General features: G+C 44.3%; 1 pseudogene; it reads left to right on the forward strand.

The window, feature by feature from the left end:
- The first annotated feature begins 328 nt into the window (after positions 1–328).
- LOC139020809 (N-terminal kinase-like protein) lies at positions 329–7,568 on the forward strand (annotated as a pseudogene).
- The last annotated feature ends 15,069 nt before the right edge of the window (positions 7,569–22,637 follow it).

A 22,637-nucleotide genomic window follows, 5' to 3' on the forward strand; every position in this document is an offset into this window, starting at 1 on the left:
CTCCTGCACATCTCCTACTGGGAATGTGCCCGCAACCCAGGTACATGCCCCTGACCGGAATCGAACCCGGGACCCCTCAGTCCACAGGCCGATGCTCTATCCACTGAGCCAAACCGGTTTCGGCGTTTTAGTCCCCTTTATTATTTAAGCATAAGTTCTTTTTCTAAAACACTTGGTGATCTCAAGCTACCTTCAGTCATCTCAAGGTCCAAGGGATGATTTTTTTTCCCCCCATCAAATTTCCTTGCTCCTCGAGGCTCCGGCTCGCCCCAGCTCGGGTTGCAGAGGACCCAGAGCAGAGGCACCTGAGCCCGCGGCAGCCAGGACGATGTGGTTCTTTGTCCGGGACCTGGTCCAGGATTTCCCGATCGAACTCAGCCTGGAACCTGCTGAGGGCAGCCCACTGGGGCCCTGGGCCCTGCACCGTGGTCACAAGGAGGCCAAAGGCAGCCTGATGTCCATCTTCATGTACGATTTGAAGCCTAGCACCAAGGAGCAGACCCAGGTGGCCAAAGCTGCCTTCAAGCTCCTCAAAACTCTCAGGTACCCCAACATTCTGGCCTACATCGATGGGCTGGAGACAGAAAAATGGCTCCACATAGTGACGGAGGTTGTGACTCCACTGGGCGCAGAGGCTGTGGCCCCAAGGAACTGGAGCTCTCCTGGGGGCTGCACCAGATTGTGAAAGCCCAGCTTCCTCGTCAGTGATTGCAGCCTCATCCACAACAATGTCTACATGGTCACTGTGTTTGTGGGCCGCACCAGCGAGTGGAAGGTTAGGGGCCTGGACTACATGTACTCAGCCCAGGGCAATGGTGAGGCACCCCCCTGCAAGGGGATCCCTGAGTTTGAGCAGTATGATCCTCTAGAGTTGGCTGATGATAGTGGCAAAGCCGTCAGAGAGACGTGGTCAGCCGACATATGGCGCTTGGGCTGCCTCAACTGGGAAGTCTTCAAGGAGCCCCTACCTCAGGGCACCCCTCTGCACAACCCTGGGAAGATCCCCAAATCGCTGGTGCCCCATTATTGCGAGCTGGTTGGAGCCAACCCCAAGATGCGTCCCAAACCAGCCCTCTTCCTGCAGAACTGCCGCGCACCCAGTGGGTTTATGAACAACCGCTTTGTGGAGACCAACCTGTGCCTGGAAGAGATTCAGATCGAAGAGCCGGCTGAGAAGCAAAAGTTCTTCCAAGAGCTGAGCAAGAGCCTAGACTCGTTTCCGGAGATTTCTGCTGGCACAAGGTGCTGTCCCAGCTGCTGACTGCCTTTGAGTTTGGGTATGCAGGGGCTGTGGTCCTCACCCGCCTCTTCAAGGTGGGCAAGTCCCTCAGTGCTGAGGAGTATCAGCAGAAGGTCATCCCTGTCGGGCTCAAGATGTTCTCATCCACTGATCTGGCCATGCACATCCACCTTCTGCAGCAGATGGAGCAATTCATCCAATACCTTGATGAGCCAACAGTCAATACCCAGATCTTTCCATGAGTCGTGCATGGCTTCCGGGACACAAACCCTGCCAACCGGGAGCAGACGTCAAGTCCATGCTGCTCCTGGCCCTGAAGCTGAACGAGGCCAACTTCAATGTGGAGCTGATGAAGCACTTAGCTCAACTGCAGGCCAACGATGAGCAGGGCCCCATCTGCTGCAACACCATCGTCTGTCTGGGAAAAATCGGCTGCTTCCAGGCCGCTAAGGACCCTTTTGCCCAGTCTCAGATTGCCAGTGTTCTGGGCTTTGCTGCCACCCACAACCTCTACTCAATGAATGACTGTGCCCTGTGTTCTGTGGTCTCACTGCGGATCCCGAAAAATCTGTGCAGGTCCAGGCCTTCAAGGCCATTTGACGTTTCCTTTCCAAACTGGAGTCTGTGTCAGAGGACCCCACCCAACTGGCCAAAGTGGAGAAGGATGTCCATGCCGCCTCTAGCCCCGGAATGGGAGGAGCCGCAGCCAGCTGGGCAGGATGGACCATGACACGGGTCTCCTCGCTCACCTCCAAGCTGATCTGTGCACACCCCACGGCTTCCCCTGGTGAGCCCAAAGTCTCCCAGAGACCCACACCCATGGGACTTCCTGCCCCAGCTCCCACCCCTGCCTCTCCCACACCCATTACCTCAGGAGACTGGAGGCACAAGAGGAGGGCAAGGACACAGCGGGGGACAGCAGTGCTGCTGACAGATGGGATGACGAAGACTAGAGCAGCTTAGAGCAGGAGGCCGAGTCTGTATTAGCCCAGCAGGACAACTGGAGCACTGGGGGCCAAGCCAGCTGCGCTGGGCAGACCAGCAACCCTGACCACAAATCTCCCGAGTCGGACTGGAGCAGCTGGGAAGCTGAGGACTCGTGGGAGCAGGTTTGGCAGGAGCTGAGTCCTCAGGAGCAACCCCCTGAGGGCACACTGCTGACCAGCAAGTATAACTGGGGTGGACCAGAGCCCAGTGACAAACGCAACGCCTTTGCTGATCTGTTGGGTGTCGGGAGGTTGGCACCCAGCCAAGACCTGATTCGTGGGAAGACAACTGGGATGGCCTGGAGACTGAGAGCTGGCAGGTGAAGGCTGAGCTGGCCTGGAAGAAGCAGGAAGAGCATCAGCAGGAGACGGAAGCCAAACGTGCTAAGCAGAAGGCCGCCAAGGGCCCAAGCTGGAGACCTGGAGGACTGAACTGCTGGTGTGGGTGCTTTCCGGCCACAGAGAACAGCCCCATGGATGTATTTATTACACACACCATGCCAGCCAGCCAGCCTGGCCAGGCACATCTCACATGTACATAATCAGAGCCACAATAAATTCTATTTCACACACACACACACACACACACACACACACACACACACATTTTCCTTACTCTTCATAATTCTCTGCTGGGTGAACTTGAGCTGCAATGGGAGGACCAGACCTCTGTTCAAGTGTTATTTCATATTTTATTTTCCATGACAAGGCCTAGGCCCTTCAGAGGATACATCTATAGTGCAATGTGGGTGCTCTGGGGGACCAAACAGGAAAGGGGTTTGGTACAGACAATCTTTGGGTGCTGCTACTTTCCAGGTGTTAGGCTGATCAGCTCCATCCCTCTGTGGTCAAGGCCACCTCTTGGTGGAGAGATGTGCACCCCAACTCTTTTCCACTAGTTTACATGCTATTAGCAAGACACCCCAAACAGCAATGAGCTGCTTTCTAAATGGAATTAGTCCAGTGTAACTTTAAAAATGTCAGGGAGAGAGCCACTTCAGAGATTCAGAAATCGAGGGCTTACTAAGAGATGTTAGAGAAGAAGCCTTACCTGATAGAGCTCTGCAAATTATCTGCAGCTTCTTTTTAAAAAAGCTCTTTGGTCTGGAAACATGCAAGGAGGCTGCTAAACCAGCAGATTCAGAGAAAGCAGCACTCAGGAAATTGATTTGAACCCAGAGACACAGCTTCTAGGGTGGTGACGGGGTCGAGGGGGGTCACTGAGTAATAGGATTTCTCAGAACTACTAATGATCCTGATTCGGTCATTTTCTGCTTAAAAAGACACTTTGACCTTCTCCAAACCCAAATATATGCTTCCTGATGGGAGGTGACTCCATGCATAACCTACTGAAGATTAGATTTATCAGGGAAATTCTGGTAGATCCCTAAACCCAGCAGGAGAGGCAATGCTGCTATTATTAATTGATTAAATGATCTCTTTTATATGGCATTATGCAAACATGTATATATGGCATAAATTATGCTAAACCAGTTTCAGCACAGTTAATAAAAAGGCTGAATAAAAAGTGCTAAAGTTGGTCCTTTTATTGATTTTTTCTTTAAAAATTAAATGGCATTTTACTTAATAGCATTAATCAAACTGGAAGACCATCTGTATTAAAACAAAAAAACTGTTTTCGGCTGAGGGGAGGCCTGAGCACCTGGGGTGTGAATCCGGGTTAGGGTAGCCATGAGATGAAAGGGTTTGCCTGGGATGTACACTTGCTTCTCAGGGTTCTCTCCTACTTAACACATTGCAGACGGATCACGAAAATTCTTGCTTCATATTACACAGTGTTTTACAAAGTATCATATTTTAAAAAGCTATTAGTGTGTAAGAACATGTCATAAATAACTTCAAAATGCAATGGGTATTTAATTTTAAAGCATGACTTTAACATTTATGTAAAACATTTTTTTGTACTCATTCAATAGAAACTTATCTGGCCACTGGGTAAAGCTAGCAATAAAACTACTGGTCCACAATGTGTTAGGATGAGTCTAAATAGGAAAGAGTATTCAAATGATTTGGGGTTTTACTTTTTCATGATGGTCAATGCCTGTGAAATTGATCAAAAAAGAGAACACAGTTCACTGAAACTATCTCGATGCAGATACCCAGAGTTTGATTTCCAGTAGGAGTAACAACTAGTTGTGCTACCTTGGAGAAGTCCCTTAGCTTCTCTCAGCTTCATCTATAAAATGAAATGAACACGAGTATTTACTACTCATAGTTATGGAGAGAATAAAAGGAGATAACAGATGCAATCCTCCAAACATCTAGCTGACAACTTGTCAAGAATATACACACATGCTATGATAAACCATTCAGAGTACTAATGTAGCAACTGCATGGTAGGCCCAAGAGTTCAAATGTCATCCATGGGGCTGATGACCACAAAAGCTTCATCAAAGAAATAAAGTATGACAAATGTCCAATAAGCACATGAAAGGATGCTCAATATCAATAAGCCTTAGGAAAATGCAAATCACAAGCACAATGAGATATCACCTCATACTCATTCGGATGTCTAGTATATTTTTCAAAAAAGCTGTTGGTGAGAATGTGGAGAAATATGAACCCTTGGGTGCTGTGGGTGGGAACATAAAATGGTGCAGCTGCTGTGGAAAATAGGATGGTGGTTCCTCAAAAAATTAAACATAGAACCACCATATAAGAAATTCCATTTCTGGGTATTTAACCAAAATAACTGAAAGCAGGGACTTGAACAGATATCTTACACCTATCTCATAGCAGCATTATTCTAACAGCAAAAAAGTGGAAGCAACCCAAGTGTCCTGTGGTTGCCAGGGGCTAGAGGAGGGGAGAATGAGGAGTTAATGTTTAATAGGGACAGAGTTTCCCTTTGGGAAGATGAAAATGTTCTGGAGATGGACGAAGGTGATGGCTGCATAACAATGTGAAGGTATACTTGGAAATAGTTAAGATGGTAAATTGTGTGTTATGTGTATGTTACTACAATTTAAAAATATAGAATGTGCTAATAAAGTCTTTTCACGTTGCAGAATAGTGAGGTAGTAATAAGCTTCTTTTTTGTCCTGTTTTCTCAGTGACAATTCATTTCTTCACTCACATGTTTGCTCATTCATTCATTTGGTCCTGAGAGTTGTGTTGAGCCCCTTAGTACATCAGCTACTGTGGATGGCAAAGGTAAAGAAATAAATGTAGCCTCGTGTGGCTCTTCCCAAACTTAAAGCCTTGAAGGAAGAGTATCACAGGAATAGATAAACACAGGATCATGTGACAAGTGTAACTCCTAGAAGAAACATTTGTAAGATACTGAAATAATATAAAGAATGGGAAACATGAGGATGAGAAAAGGAAAAGTAACAGCAAGAAAAAGAAGTCCATTTTACATAAACTCAGTGGATGACTATAGGCATCTCATTTGCCTCTCTATTTTTTAAAAAGAAAAGACTAGATTTATGTTATCATTTCTGCCATTTAGTTCAATCTTTTATATTATAAAAGAACTAGAGGCCTGGTGCATGAAATTTGTGCATGGGGGATGGGTCCCTCAACTCAACCTGCACCTTTTCCAATCTGGGATCCCTCAGAGGAGCCCTCTCCAATCCGGGAGCCCTGACGGCATAGGCCCACTCTCCGTGGTTCTCTGCTCTCTGTGGGGCCTGGAAGCTCCAAGCCCGCTGCCCAGAGGACCTCCGTGGCTGGGGCGGGATGTTTGCCTTGTCGCCGCGGCGATGACACAAACGTCCCACCCCAGCCACTCCATGTGCACGCGCACTGCCCAGAGGCCCTCCGTGTCCCGCCTTGGCCACTCTGTGCCCACTGCCCAGAGGCCCTCCACGGCTGGGGCAGAACACTTGCCTCATGCTGCGGTGATGAAGCAAGCATTCTGCCAGGCCGCTCATGCTGCCCGCTCTCAGCAGCCACCCCTCCAGGACTGGGGGACTTTGGCGGGGCTGAGGGGACTGGGTGCCACCATATTTGTGATGGAGTGATGGTTAATTTGCATATCACCCGTTTATTAGATAGGATCATTGACTTGCTGAGAATGCTCAAGATAATTTAACCTACTCCCTACACTATTTTGCACATGAAGAAACTGAGGTAGAGTAAAAGGTCCCACTATAAAATTAGTATCTAGAATACAGATTTTTTCAAAAGTGCCTGTTTTTTTTTTAAATACCATACTATCTTTCCCAAGGCAGCCAGAAATGTACCAGTAAGAACCAGAAATGATCCAGTTCTTACTGACATCACATGCTCTCATGTTTATATAGCACTGTCTTAGCTTTTCAAATTATCATTGTCAGCAGTAAGGTATGCTTTTACTTCTGAGAGGGCCAATTACTTCATTCTGGTTAGTCATGATCTATGCTGCTGACGTACTTGAATGTAAGTCTGTTCATTTACTTATTAGTCATTCATTTACTAGTAACACACACTGGGAGTTAGGTGCCGTTAAACACAGTGGGAGCACAATAATGAAAGGACACACATTGCCCTAACCCAGTGGTCGGCAAACTGCGGCTCGCAAGCCACATGGGGCTCTTTGGCCCCTTGAGTGTGGCCATGAAGTTTCAATCACACTGTATGTGCACACCCGCACGTGGTATTTTGTGGAAGAGCCACACTCAAGGGGCCGCAGTTTGCCGACCACTGCCCTAACCGGTTTGGCTCAGTAGATAAAGCATCAGCCTGAGGACTCAAGGGTCCCAGGTTTGATTCCAGTCAAGGGCATGTACCTTGGTTGCAGGCACATCCCCAGTAGGGAGTGTGCAGGAGGCAGCTGATCGATGATGTTTCTAACTCTCTATCCCTCTCCCTTCTTCTCTGTAAAAAATCAATAAAATATATTTTTTTAAAAAAAGAAAAAAAAAAGAGAAAGGACACATATAATTCAGCAGTCCCTTCTTAAATAAAGTGTTCCTTACCATCTTTAACAAGTGTCAGAATAAATTTTTTGGACAAAACCCAAGTAGAATTTCATAAGCAGTTAAGTGCTTAAGTGTTCTTAAGTGTTCCAGCAACATTTAATTCTTCTATAGGTTTTATTTCCTATTTGGAGCCTGAGACTAAAAATTGATCAGTATCATTATGTGAGATGGGGGCTCTAGGAAGCAGAGAAGATCTTACGGGGGGGAAAGATGATGACTTTAGTTTGGGACAAACTGAATTTGGATTTCCAGCAGCATGGCATCTGGGAATACTGGCAGGCACTTGAAAGTCTGAGTGGAATTAAATGGGAGGTCAAAACCAGAAATGGAGACTGGAGAGTGCCTGCAGAGCGGAGAGTTGAAGCGCTGTGTGATTATGCCTCCCGTCAAGACGGCCAGGACACCCCTGTGGTCTGACAAGCTGCAGCAGGCACATGCACCTGGGGACTGTGGGGGCATCTCAGCAAGGGGGTGTGAGGGAGGACTCAGAGGATTGGGCTTATACAGGTGGTTTGGGGGAAGGGCAAGGATGCGGGGGTCCACCCTGGACTGAGGCAGGATACCTCTATGACTGGGTATCTTCATAAATCCTTTTTAGATGTAGAGCAGAAGGGAGCAGGACGAAAGCTAGAATTAGAATAGAGGAATCCTATTGGTCTGAATAATGGGATGTTTGGTCATTTTTGCAGCTTGTACAATGTTCATAATTTGTGTTCAGAAATAATTACCCTAAGGTCTTATTTGTGTCTTGATCCATCTGGGTCTCAGAGTGGCCTTGATGGATGTTGATGTTCAGTTTTCATGAGAACACCCAGGCTTGTCTGGATGTCCCAACTGGTCCAGGATGGCAGGGCAAGGCTTCTTTTTCAGGAGGAAGGAGGGAGAAGGTTCAAGAAAGCACCTTGGCACCCCCCTGCTCTCCTAACTTGCAATTTGGACAGTGACGAAGAAAGTAGAAGTGGAATGAGAAAAACCCGGAAAATGCAACATAAGCTTTCCCTGTTTCACACTTTAAAACATGCATACTCCTGTGTTGGGAAACAACAAATAAAACAGTATAGTAATGTGGTGTAATTTAGAATCGCCATCCAGAAAAATGGGTGTCATGCAGAAAACTGTTCCCTTCGTTTATTATATTTACTCAGAGTAGGTTGTAGTCAGTCAGCGCCTGACTAAATCCCACAGTTTGTTCACAGTTTGCTCTGTTATCAAGACTCCTGCATCATTCTTTAGAACTTGCATCAAGGAGATAAAATCGTGTCTGTCTTTTAATGTAATTTTCCATCTGTCTGTGATGATTTTTCTGCCTCCTTCCTGACCTGCTTGGTTCTTGTTAGGTTGGATTTTAACATTCTTGCCTCTTGCTCGGACTCACAGGGATGTTGTGAGCATGGGATAAACGGACCGCTACGCTTTGCTTTCAAGAACAGCTTCCCAGACTTGGTTTTCTCAGGCCAGATTTGTAAAGTTCCTGCAAGCGCCATGGTTACTGCTCCTTTCTTCCACAGCTGATTCCGAGTATTTGCATGGGATGGGAATCTGCCTCCTAACCTCAGATTGCTCAGTTTCCTCATTGAATGTGAGTTTCTTTTCATCTTGACCCACACCTTCCATTGTATGGGCCATTGCGTTCTACAGCCTCCATCTCAGCACCTCGGGGGATTTGAATGTGCGTCTCCTCTCAGCCCTCCTAAGATACAATGCCCGGGATGTCCCCTGCCACAATGCTCCCTGGGGAATGTGAGAAACTCCGACACCCCTCAGCCTCCCTCTGTCTGCCTCAGAATCCCCATGACTCCCCAGAATGAACTCAGCGAGATGGAAGTTCGGGGAGAACAACCTGGCACAGAGCAGGCTGCAGCCTTCTTGGCTGAGTCCCATCTGCCTTTCCGGGTCATTTTCCCCTGGGAAAAGCCCTGGTAGGGAGTGTGCAATGTGTGGGTGTTTTCCAATCGGGACTTTGCGCCGATTGCTTTGATGGCTCCATTCGTTATGCTCATTTTGATCTAGCATTTGAAGTGTGAAGACAGTGAGCACGGGATAGCCATAAAGGAGCTATTGTGGCCACATTTCTTTAGACCAGTAAGGAGGCCTGCAGACCGCTGGTAGACTGCCAGCAACAACTCTGCAAAGCTCCTCCCTCCGCTGGGGTCTAAGACATTAAAAGCCCAGAACTGCGAGTGGCTAGGAGCCATCCTCAGCCCTGTAGGAAGATTGCTTTGCGGATTAGGAATCAAATCTGAGCAGTTTTGGAGCCTGAGAGATGTCCACAGGCCATTGTCATTTAAATAAGGTCCTTTCAAGCGGTTCTTAGTGAGCTGAGCCCCCGAACACTGTGCACTTTTCCTCCCTGGCTGACGCAGAAGCGCCTGGTGGAGCATATGTGGATGTTTCCCACTACACCAGAATTACACATGATCTGTCAGCAACTGACACTGTTAATAAAGGATTTACACATATCATGAAAATGCCTACATACAGCTGAAATGCATGCCAATTGGTTAAATTAATGTTGCAGCAAGATAGTTTGGAACTTTTATTTGAGCTCTTCTAAGGGGTAATTGGGCCCTTAAATAAAAACATATGGATGGTAGAGATCCCAAGTGCTTTAAATCAGCAGAGGTTTGGCAATCCCATGGCTTTTAGTGTATGTGACACCAGCAGAGTTCATTAGATCCAGGGCCAACCTCATACCTGACGTCAGCAGAGTAATTAATCTTAAGAATTCCCTGAGCCAACAACTGACAGTGCACTCATAATCTACAGCTGTGTCCTCTCTTTCACCTGGGCCACTGTGACTTTTACTACTTCCTAAAATGCCAGCTTCCAAGTTTCCTTTCCTCAGGTCTTCTGGTTGGGAAGGTCAAATGCAGATCCAGAAAATGAGAGAAAAGTGTCCACTTTATGTGTGGGGAATGTATTGATACACCTATGAATCCATATTAACAAAGACACACAATCCATTCTGATATGGTTGGATGCTTATTTTATGGTGTGATATATTCCTGAAGATAAACAGGTCTGTTATACAAGTTTGACGTAATTGAGTGGAGACCTTGCAATTACTGGGTAATATGTTATTCTTTATTTTTAAATCCTCACCCAAGGATATTTTTCCATTGATTTTTTAGAGTGAATGGAAGAGAGAGGGAAAGACAGAGAGAAATATCGATGTGAGAGAAACACATCGATTGGTTGCTTCCTGAATGCGCCCTGACCAGGGCCTGGGCCAGGGAGGAATCTGCAACTGAGGTATGTGCCCTTGACCGGAATTGAACCCGGGAACATCCAGTCCACAGACTGATGCTCTATCCATTGAGCCAAACCGGCTAGGGAGGTAATGTGTTATTATCAGATAAATGAAGCTGTGAGATAAAAAGCAGTGAAACAGAGAACTACAGCTTCTTCCTCGATAACCCAACGATTTTTTCCCATTTCCCTTACATGTTTGGGTTTTCTTTTTCATGAACTATAGTTACAGATAAATTTTATTCCCATAATACCAGTGTTTGAGAGAATCTCAATGAACACCAAGTGGAAAGAAGATTACTTGACATTTAAAGCTGGGAAACTCAGGTTGAAAAATCTATTTTTAGTAGCTAAGCCCTGTGAAATATAGTATACATAATCCATGTTAAAATTCCAGAAAGCAGAAAATGTCTCTTCAATTAGAAATATATTCTGTAAATGTTGTACTCTACTCTTGCCTTTCATTTTACCAGTAGGTTCTGCTTTAGTAATACAAATTTTAAAATAAGATTTAGGTAAGGAATCTAAATGCATATAATTATGCACTATTACAGTCTTTTCTAAACAATAGAAAATTTTTGCCAGACCAAAAAAAAAATCATCACAGTATATCAAAGCAAAAATTAATTTAAATTACAATTTATATTATTACATCCTTTATAGATATAGCAAAAAAAAAATCACAGAAATGTTTTGTGAAAATTCTTTAGAGCAAGTTTATGGAAGCATTTTTTTTTAAATTATAAAAACAACTGTATCTCATTATCCAAACAATGATAGAGCTTTACATCACCACCTACAAGGATTCTGACTTAACCTTTTTTTTTACTCAGAAAGAATATGTTATAATTATCTTAAAATTATCTGTTTTATACTATAAAGCACAGCCATTTTCAACTTTATGTCTTATAAATTCATTTTTCCTTAGGGCTGCATCTCAGAACTTTCATTGAAAGTAAATTGTTTGGAAGAAAAAAAGAGCATTGCTTCTTGAATCCATAACTCGTGCATTCTTTTATTATCTCAAATGATTTGAGAAAAAAAAGGAAATGTTCCTTTCTGTTAATCTTGGTTGATCATAAGTTTTTTGTTCCAAATTCCTACAGTGACCCCCTGCCGTCATTGGTATTTTTAGAAAGGCAACAAGGAGGAACCGAGAAAGAAGGAACTAAGTGACTGGTAGGAATTATAGAGATCATCTACTCCAACACCTTTAATGGACCTAAAAAAAGAAACCATGACTGCAGAAGGTAAGGGAACATTGGAAGGGCAATGGGGAGAGCAGCGTAGGAGGGTGATCGTTTGAAAGCTGGAGCTTCATGATCCTGGACCTGGCTGCGTATCTACTGTGTGAGTTTGGGCACATTGCTTCCTCTACCTGCTCCATTTCTTCCCTGTGTAATGAGCACCATGACCTACTCGTAAGCTTTCTGTGAGCAGTAAGTGAGATGAGATGGTACACAGGGAATTGGTACTGAAGGAGTCTAAAGCTTGCCACACTAAAGCTGCCTTTTGGAATATTGATTTTAAGCTGATTATTAAAAAAACAAAAGACTCAGAAAGAACATTTGTCTCCCTCCCTTTCCTGCCCAAGAGATTCAGATAGAAAACCCGCTCTAGGAAGGAAATCTCAGATGGTCACCTTAGCCTAATTTGAATGAAGTGTGCTACATAGGAAGGCGCCAAGCAGAGGCCTGGTAGCTAGATCACCTCCTGTGTCACATTGAAGCAAAATTTGCCAGCTGTGTATGTTCTGCTCTTCCTCAAGTACCTGTTTCCTTTAAAATCCTTTCATTACCCCCCATTTTTCTTTTGTTCAAAATGAGATATATACCCAATTTTATTTCATTGTCTTTGGGATTTTCATGCTTATGCATATTCACTGTGTGTATATATTAAAATTTGATTTTCTCCTGTTTATCTGTCTATGTTAATTTGATTTTTAGCCCAGCTAGAAGAAGTTAGGTGAGAGAAAAGGTATTCTTTTTTCAGTCCCCACATTCCAGAACACCCACCCCCCCTCCCCATACAAAACTTCTTGTATGCTCAACTTCCTTATATAAAACTAGAGGCCCGGTGCACAAAATTCGTGCATGGGTATGGTCCCTAGGCCTGGCCAGCAATCGGGTCGATTGGGCCCTTCCAGCTGCCAGCCAGGACCTTCCTTCCCCAGCTGCCGGCCAGGGCCTTCCTTCATTCGCCGCCGCCCCCCTGGTGGTCAGCGCATGTCATAGCGAGTGATCAAACTCCTGGCCTCCCAGTCTAACTCCTGAGGGGACACTTTGCACAGATGATGTAATATTTGCATGTAACCTATGTACATTCTCTAGATGATTATAATACCTGATACAATGCAAATGCTATGTAAATAGTTTTTACACTTTGTTGTTTAGGGGTCAACCTTCTGAAATTAAAAAAAAAAAATTCAATTGGTCGAATCTGCAGATACAGAACTTGTGTAGATGGAGACCAACTGTGTATGTTGCTGGCTGTTTCCTCTCTTAGGAGAGAAAAACATGTGAGCGTAGGAAAGAGGGGATGAAAATAAAACACAGAACTACTGAAAATAGCCTTTTCCTAGCCTCTCTGATCCTTCAAACACCTCCACACTGTACCCCAGATACTGAAATTAGGAGTGGTCAAGGGTGTGCGGAGTGAGCAGAGTGACCCATGGGCGCGTGCTTCCACCCATGGCAACTCCAAGTCGCCATTTACCCCATTAATTGCTGACGTGGAAAGGAGCTTAGACAGCAGATGATTTTGCTGAGGCCACTGATTTTGCTGGGGCCAGGATGATGCCCCCAGTCATAGAGTAAAAGAGTCACTGTCTGAATTTCCTCCTTTTAGAGATTCAGTACCTTGACTTAGAGTGTGATTCCTGTTGAAATGTAATGTGTCTGCCTGTCTTTAAAGTCCTAAATCTGGTTCTTGTCCTACCCATGTGAATTCATTTTGCACAAAACTCCGACAGGAGCCCGCACCTCTCATCCTCCTCTACTCAGTCTATGTCAGAGCCTGGAGCTTTTGATCTCCCTGTTTCCACATCGAACAACCTTCTCCAATCTTTCTCATCATTCTAGGCTCCATGCATGCCCGCGGCAAATCGGTGTCTCTTCTTGAAATCTTCAACAACTCCATTCCAAACTATTTCCCTCATCTCCTGTAGGCTGTGGCATTTCTGTTATGCACAGTTTAGCATCATCTAAGGAAATATGCAGGGGATGCTGACTCCAAAGAAAACCAAGAAAGCAACTCATTCATTCCTCTAGTGTCCCCTATTACTCCATACGCTGCGGAAGGCACACACTGACATTGAAAAGTGATTAGATGTTTCCTGTTTCTTAAGCATATAAAATATTGTAGACTTAATAAATATTTGACTAGAAAAGAAAAAAAATGAATGAATGGATAAATGGCGCAAGGCCTGTGCCTAGGTATTCTGACTAATTTTTCAAATACAGTCCTTGTCTCCAGAAATTTGCCATATGAAAGGGAAGATAAACTGTACAATTTTCTCTAGCGTAAGACAGAATGGCCACCATATCAAAAATAATCTGTGAGTAGACAGAAGAGAAAAACTAATTATGAAAAGGCTTCATAAGGAAGACAGGATGTGAGTCCATTTTGAAGGAGTTCAAAGATGGAGACAATCTTGAAGAAAATGCCAGAAGAACACTGTGGGAGAATACAGGACCTGATGGAGCTAAGCCATGGAGGGCTGGGAATGTCTTAAATGCTAGTCTGTGTTTTACTTGTTTTTCTGTCCTCATTCTCATCCCAGTGCCTGTGTGCCAGCGTTGCTGCATCAGTATCCGGCTCTATGTACTAGTAGATGGTGTGCTCTCAAAAGGTGGGGATTTGGCAATTAGAGCATTTGGCAGAGGTGGGAAGTGAGTCTCACAGCCCGAGGGAAGGTCTTAGATGCTTGTCTCAGGATATAAGGCATGATAGAATGGTGAACAGGGCACAGCCTCAGTCAGCTAAGGCTGCTATAACAGAACCCCCCAACCAGGTGGTTTATAAAAAATAAATTTATTTCTCAGAGGCTGGAGGCTGGAAGTCCAAGGTCAAGGCACCTGTGGATTCAGATTTGGAGAGAGCCTGCTTCCTGGTTCATAGACAGTCATCTTCTCACTGTGCCTTCATATGGCAGAAGGGGGGAGGGAGCTCATTTGGGGGTCTCTTTTATAAGGACATTTATCCAATCAGGAGAGCTTCACCCTCATGACCTTATCACTCCCAAAGGCCTCACCTCCTAACACCATCACACTGGGGGTTAGGTGTTAGCATCTGCATTTGGGGAGATGAAACATTGAGTCCAAAGCGAGCAGCTTTGTAATGTGCACTTTATTGTGTCTGACTTCGTAAGCTCCTGATTTCTTGAGTTCCTCTTATGAACCATGTGCTGGCAACAAAAGGCTGAAAAATAAAGTTAAGGTGCCTCCTTTCATAGGACTTCTACTCAAACACATTGTTATGTGATTTAACAGCAAATACTCAAAGCATCTGATAAATACAATGAGTACTGTACAATTCTAGAATTTCAAAGAATCTCACATTACTTGTTGCAGGGGAGTGACACTAAAACTGAAAAAGAAAAATAGGTTGACATTCAGGTAACTCTATTGAGCCATCAATCCTGTTGGGAGGGCATAGTTCCTGACAACTTAGGTGAGCTCATCAAAGTTGTGTGCGTGTAGGTACATGATGTGGCACCACACTTATTGTGTTTGCTTCCTCGGCATGTTTCTGGCTAAAATGTACTTTGGAGAACAAATGTTTGATGTTCATGTGATTACCAGGGGTGGGCAAACTTTTTGACTCGAGGGCCACAATGGGTTCTTAAACTGGACCGGAGGGCCGGAACAAAAGCATGGATGGAGTGTTTGTGTGAACTAATATAAATTCAAAGTAAACATCATTACATAAAAGGGTACGGTCTTTTTTTTTTTTTTTAGTTTTATTCATTTCAAACCGGCCGGATCCGGCCCGCTGGCCGTAGTTTGCCCATGGCTGGATTAGGTGCTCAGGAGAGGTGGTAGGAACCTAATGGTACAAGCCAGATTTTAGGAAATCTCATCTGAATGTGTCTATTTAATTTCTATCATGCCCCTCAGTTGGGTTGTACAAAATCGAGGGCTATTCCTTATGAAGTGACTCTTCTTAAGAGGACACAAGAAGACAATGTTGACCTTTGCATAAAAGTGTCAGTGCTTCCAACTTTTGAAAAAAATTGCTAAAAGCAGAGGTTCTATTTTTATCCTTCACATTCTAGCCAGGTCTCTGCAGCCAAAACAAGATGTGCACCAAGTCTGGTCAAATAACCATCACCAGCCGGAAGTCCAGATGTTATTTCAGGATGCTTTTTCTCTATTAATTTGTGTTAGGTTATCTTTCCCAGAAAAAAAAAAAAAGGAGATTTAGAGGGCTTTCTTTTGTTGTGGGGAAATTTACATATATTTACATTTTAAGTGTACAATTCAGTGGCATACATTCACAATATTGTGTTACCACCATTGCCATCCATGTGCAGAACTTTTCATCACCTCAGCTGAGACCCTGTCCTCATTCAACAATAACTCCCCACTCCCATCCCCCAGCCCTTTCTGTTGGTATGAATTTGACTATACCAGGTATCTTATATAGTGGAATCATCCAGTATTTGTCTTTTTGTTACTGGCAAATTTCACTGAGCGTAATGTCCTCAAGGTTCATCCATGTTGTAAAATATGTCAGAATTTCCTTCCTTTTTATGGCTGAATATTTCTTTGTGTGGATAGACCGATTGTGTTTGTCCATTCATCTGTTGATGAACATTTGGGCTGTTCTCACCTTTGGCTACTGTGAACAATGCTGCCATAAAATGGGTGTACAACTATCTCTTCAAGATCCTGCTTTCACTTCTTTTGGGTATATCCCCAGAAGGGGAATTGCTGAATCCTATGGTAGTTGTACTTTTCATTGTTTGAGGAACTGCCATACTGTTTTTTATAGTGGCTATACTATTTTAGATTCCTACCAACAGGGTACAAGGGTTTCAAAATTTCCACTTCTTTGACAATGCTTATTTTACTGTCTGTGTTTTTGACAGTGGTCTCCTAATGAGCATGAGGTTTTAATTTGCATTTTCTTGATGGTTAGTGATGTTGAGCACCTTTTCATGTTTCAGAGGGCTTTTAACTCTGCATTCTCTTTGGTTTGAAATTGGCCTTTTACTGGGGAGTCTAACAGTGGGTTTACACTCCCATGTGGAGCTGGCATACACCCCAGCTCAGAAGAACCCTGTCCCAGCTTTGGGAGGAGCCCCATCCATGGTGCACAGCCCATTACTCTGGTTTTAGGCTTATTGCTGAGGTGGGTACACTGCTTACTGGTGTCTCCACTCTCTGACTTGTTCTGCCTCTGTGTGAAGTGGGTCCAAACCAAGGTCCTCCAAGGATTCAGATCAGGACCCCTCTGATCTGGCAGCAAACTGTCAAATTCACACCAGGAGCTAGGGGGACTTGAGAGGTCACCTAGACCAGTGGTCGGCAAACTGCGGCTCGCGAGCCACATGCAGCTCTTTGGCCCCTTGAGTGTGGCTCTTCCACAAAATATCAACTTCTGCGCATGGGCCACAAAGTTTCAATTGTACTGTACATGCGCGCCCGCACATGGTATTTTGTGGAAGAGCCACGCTCAAGGGGCCAAAGAGCTGCATGTGGCTCGTGAGCCGCACTTGCTGACCACTGACCTAGACCACTGTTTTCAAACCCTCGAGTTTCCCTTAGGAGCCTCTTTCTAAATGAGGTTATGGTGGGACCATGCTTGTGGTGCAGCAATGGGATTGCTTTGCAAGAGGGAAAGGGGGAGGCAGTCTTCACCTGCCCACAGGCCCCCAACGTAATGAGCACAAGGACTCTTTTGGGGAATATGTTCAGAAACCATAGAGCTGGGCCAATCTCTAATTATGTGGATGGGCACAAAGCTAGTCTATGGTGGCACAAAGCTAGCCCTTTGGTGACTGATGGAAGACTAGAACTCCAGCTCCAATCTCTCTTTCTAACCTTCCGCTGCCCTGACCCTGGTGACAGCATCGTCTGGGAGTGTTAAAGAGTTGAGGTAGAAGGAGGGATTACTGCATTATCCATAGTTTTGAAAACAGAATTTATACTGCTGTAGATGTCATCATGATTTCTATATATAAATTATATGAATTTGATAAATGTTTATTTAGAAATATCTAAGTGCTAGGTATTTTGAAGGATATAAATGTTAATTAAATATAGATCTAACATATTCACCGCAGGGGAAATCAAACCATATGTGAGTTTGCAGATGCTTGGGAATATAAAGAAGGGAAAGCTGCCTTCTAAGGGGTGAGGAGTGGGCTCAGGGGCCCTGGTGCATGTGGCCATGGGGGCAACAGAAGGCTCTGCTAGGAGGGAAATAGAAAACATTCAAACAAACTAAACTGACTTTTGACAGAAGGCTAAGGCTTCAGTGACAATGTGGTCGGAATGGGAATTGAAATCTGAGGCCAGAAGACCAGTTAAGACCATGTGAGTGCAGATTAAGGCAGTCAGAATGGGCTTATAAAGAAGTGGGCCTGTCTATGCGAACCAAGACAAAACTTCAAGATGAGGATACTATCAAATCCTTTAAAAGTTCTCTAGTAATATTTTCTAAGGACACAAAAGGTATAGAGTAATGAACACTCAAAATATAAGGAGGATTCTAATGCTGAAGAAGGATAAACTGTTTTATTGGCCATCTTCAGAGAATGACCATCTTAAAATGCACAATACTAATATAGACCAGGGAGAAAAAAGAATTATGTTCACACACCCATTAAGAGCAAGGATTCTCTAGAATCTAATAGTGGGAGCCCAGACCATGAAGATTCTTCATAGAAAACTAGAATCATGGCCAAAGGTCTTACCTACCAGACCAGGGAATAGATTACACTTACACATGGTTTAGCTACTTAGCTGATTTCGGTCTGAGTTATAAAAAGCCAAATGTTAGGAAAAGTTCATATTCAAACAGCCTAAAGGATGGAGCTCTCTTCCCTCATCTACTTCCATTATCCTTTCCTTCCTTCCTTCCTTCCTTCCTTCCTTCCTTCCTTCCTTCCTCCCTCCCTCCCTCCCTCCCTCCCATCCTCCCTTCCTCCTTCTCTTCCCTCTGTCCCTCCCTCCTTCCTTCTTTCCATCCATCCTCTTTTACAGTGTGGAATTCTGAAGAACCCAAAGTCTTCAGCAATGTGCAAAGATGGTGTTTATGGTACCTGGTATTGTTTGTGCAGCATGGAGCCAGGATGCTGGGGCAATCAGAGATGTAGAGATAAGCTTTAAGGGACTAAGGAGTAAGAGAAGGACTCCTGGACGTCCACATGAAGTGATTTCTAAGTGGACAAATGGGTAACACAATGGTGAAAATGAAAAACAACTTTATATCATGCTTTGAATGCTGTGTGTACTCAGGATGGTCCAATAATAAAATGTTCTTGCTGGTGATGGACATGCTTATTCATATACCTTCACAGATGCTTATGGATGTTTTGCATATGTTGTAAGGTACAATGGAGTGATTTGAGGGCATTCCTGGCCAATGAACCAAGGAGAAAGAGTGCTAGTCTAGGAAATGACAGAGTCTGCGACCCACAGTCATGACTACCAAAAATAAATGCAGTGTTTGAGTGGAAAGAGTTTAAAAATCCTTTAATCCTACCACCTTGCTGAGAGGTGTGGCATCCCACTATTTTGATAGATGAAAAGAGGGTTAAGTTACTTGTTCAGGATCCAAAAGCCACTTTGAGGCGGGGCTCTTATTAAAACCCAGGCCTCTGATTCTCAGCCAAAGTCTTTCCAATATGCAGCCACTCAATGACCCACTGGTAGAGGTCACCCAAGCCCATCTCCTCCTGCAACTGGTCAGCTCATGTCACTTTATCCTCCACTTGAAGCATGTTTGAACCAGGCACTACTCATTCGGCTTTGGGCAACATGGAGAAATGACTTACGTACCACCAGCCTCTAGCCATCATTTTAAAGAAAAAAATCACCATTCAGATTTGGGGTTCTCTAGGTGACTATAAATGTATCTCATTGCATATTTTATTGGGCAATAATTTTCTTCCTGCATGTGCAATGATTCCTCCTAGATTAGCTTTACAATCTGGTGAATATTAAATTGTTATCACAGCGTGGCTTCTTCCACTTCATTTTATTTTACTACCACAGTTAAGGGCTCAATGTTGTAGTTACATTTAATTTCACTTACAATCAGGGTCTGTTTGGTCACCTGTTACCTTCCTCCAGCTTTGTGAATTGGCTTCTGTATCTAGGGCAAAGCCAGAACAGGCTGGTGCTCGGGCAGCAGGCTTGATGTCATATTTCTAAAAGAGGTGATTCCTCCTATTTAATAGTGCCCTGGTACCCACTCCTATTAGTGGTGACATAATTGTATTCATACAATTGTCTTGCCTTGTTCCTTTTTCTGTATTCCCTAACAACTGTTCTCTTCATGCCATTGTGTTGACCATGTGCCTAACATTTATAAACCTGATACTTTAACATGCTTTGTTCTGGACAAACTGATAACATGTCTGAGTCATCACACCTCAACCCCCTTCTCCTTGGGGGAGTCCTACTCCTTGGGCATGCTTTTCAGATACAAGCTAAGCAGTCCAGAGCCTACATCCCAACCCCTTCTCTATGGGGTTCTCACACTTCAGGCCACTGATCCCCTGCTCTAGTCACTCAGGGCTGATACCAGACAACTAGGGGCAGTCCCTATGGAAATTATCAAACCAGCGAATCCTAAGCCTGTTTGCCCTGCCTTGCTGTTCTTCCTTTGGAAACCACAATAAAGACTCTTGACCACATCCCCTCCCCCTCTGCCTCCTTGCAGAACCTGGTGTTTCCTCCTGTGGCCCTGCATGGCATGGTGTGCCCTCACCTCTTGTCTCCTGATTTGTTGGCCTTGGCATCACTCAAATTTTCTATTAATACATTTTATTTTAAGACCTCTATGTATCTTTACTTATTATCAACAAGGATATGAGTGAACAACAAACACACCCTTTTAAAGGATTGTAATCTTACAGGAGTACCCCTGATGTGTGTGGGGTGGAGTAGGCTGCATTTGGCGGTGAGCTGGGAGGTAGTGGTGGGGTGCAGGCTGGTTTGGTGAAAGTCTCACTTGGAAAGCTGTAGTGTTGTACTAGTTCTTTTTGTTTTTTTTAAAAGCTTTTCCAAAGTTCAGACTTCGATTATAGTCCTACCACTAAACACTTACTTCTTGTAAGAACTTGTCAGGGTTCCCACTATTTTAATGTTTTCTACTCCCGGCCCGATATCCTAGCCATAAAGCACCTACACACCATTTCTTAGCTCAGAGGCAGTTCCTTTTTGGGAGAGAAGTGTGGCGAGGGTTTAGTATGTAGACACTTCCAAAGCTCATGGTCTCTTTTTTTATTTGAAATTTAATAACTATGAATTATTACAAAGGTGATTAATTAAATCAGGCTCTTTCCTTTACTCTTCCAAAATAATCTCTAAAAGCTTCCTAACTGGAAAGTCAGTAAAAATGAAAAAGAGAGAGCTTTGGGTTTACTCACACAGAAATGTTCCTACCTGCCGTGGATGGTAGTAATAAGCAGATCCGCTGCACTGAGTCTTGAAAACCCTGGTGTTGCTATGCGATAGATATCAGAAGCATTCTCCCAACAAATAGCTGTGCGCAGGGCAGCACTTGCTGATGAATGTCCTGTTCCACCAGACTGTCCCCAAAAACTCAGTCAGCGGAACAGAAAACTAACACCAAAGGTATCACTTTCTCCAAATATGGGTCTTGTTTAAAAAAAGCCACTTTTAGAAGCACACAAAAGGAATATTTACAATGAGGACACAGGAAATAAGGCGTTTGCTGGGGAGCAATGCAGCGAACCTCTCAGTAGAGAGACTTGTTCCACAAGGAACAACATATTTTCCCACTGAATAAACTCAGGGTGCTCAAGTGACAGCTCCCTCCCTCCACCTAGTTTGCATTTGCACTTGTTTGGAAAGGCTGACCAATGTCCTCACAGTCGCCTTTGTGTCAGGGCAGACACCGAGACTAGTTCCTACCCACCGTTCTTATGAATCCTGACTCAGGAGCAACAGATGACGAAGAACAACACGTGTTCATGACATACCTCGTACATGGGAGTAATGTGAATTTGGTGTCACCCCTTTTTCCTTTGGATGACAAACCTCTATTTCCCCCACCTTCTCAGCACACCTGAAAGGCTATAAGATGCTGTCTGAGTACCTGACCATCCTTCATGTTGATCCACTCAGTGGATGAGACCGTGAGGCCCACCTAGTTGTAAACCAGTTCTACTAACACGTTCATGAATTTTGAAGAGGCAACATATCTGTATATATTAATGATTTGAGATAATTTTTAGCTGAGGAATAAACAAAAATTAATGGGAAAAAACAAATCCTTTGTAATGAACACCATCATGTGAGGAACAATAATAAGAAAGAATATTGCAAAGTCAACAAAGTAAATGAGAATAGAAGGAACCTACATCCAAACTAAAAACCCCCCACATCCCAATATGTCTCTCTCTCTCTCCCTTTCTCTCTCTCTCAAGACCAGGATAACCAGGGCTCCCCAATCCTGAAAACAACTTGTCTTTGCTGACTTGGTCTTCACCCTTCATGCCCATCCAAGGGCTCACCGAGTGACCAGATGCACAGGCCATGGCTAGACCCTCGAGAATGTCTGTAGGACTTAAGGCTCAGCCCATAGGCTATGTTGTGCATTAACTCCCCACATTTCCCAGGCTCTAACATCTAGCTCTGGGAATAAATAGCTACACTTACAATAGATAAGGCCAGAAGAGACCCTCTATCTTTACCAATTCTGTGGAAAACTGCTGAACCTAATGTAGGAAACTGTTATAGTCAAATCGTGGAACAGCGGCATTGGCACCACCAGAGGTGTGCATGTGCCCATGCACACACGTGTTAGAAATGCTTATTCTGCCCTGGCCGGTGTTGCTCAGTGATTAGAGCATTGGTCCATGCACAGAAGGGTCTTGGGTTCAATTCTTGGTCAAGGGCATATACATCGGTTGCAGGTTCGATCCCTGGCCCCTGTTGGAGCTCATGTGGCAGGCAACCAATTGATGGTCTCTCTCACATCTCTCATGTGAGAGAGATGCATTGATGTTTCTCTCTCTCTCTTCTTCTATTTACTTCC

Source organism: Myotis yumanensis, unplaced genomic scaffold, assembly GCF_028538775.1.
Source record: "Myotis yumanensis isolate MYYU_CA2020_CCGP unplaced genomic scaffold, mMyoYum1.0.hap1 SCAF_1, whole genome shotgun sequence".
In the NCBI taxonomy this organism is placed as follows: Eukaryota; Metazoa; Chordata; class Mammalia; order Chiroptera; family Vespertilionidae; genus Myotis; species Myotis yumanensis.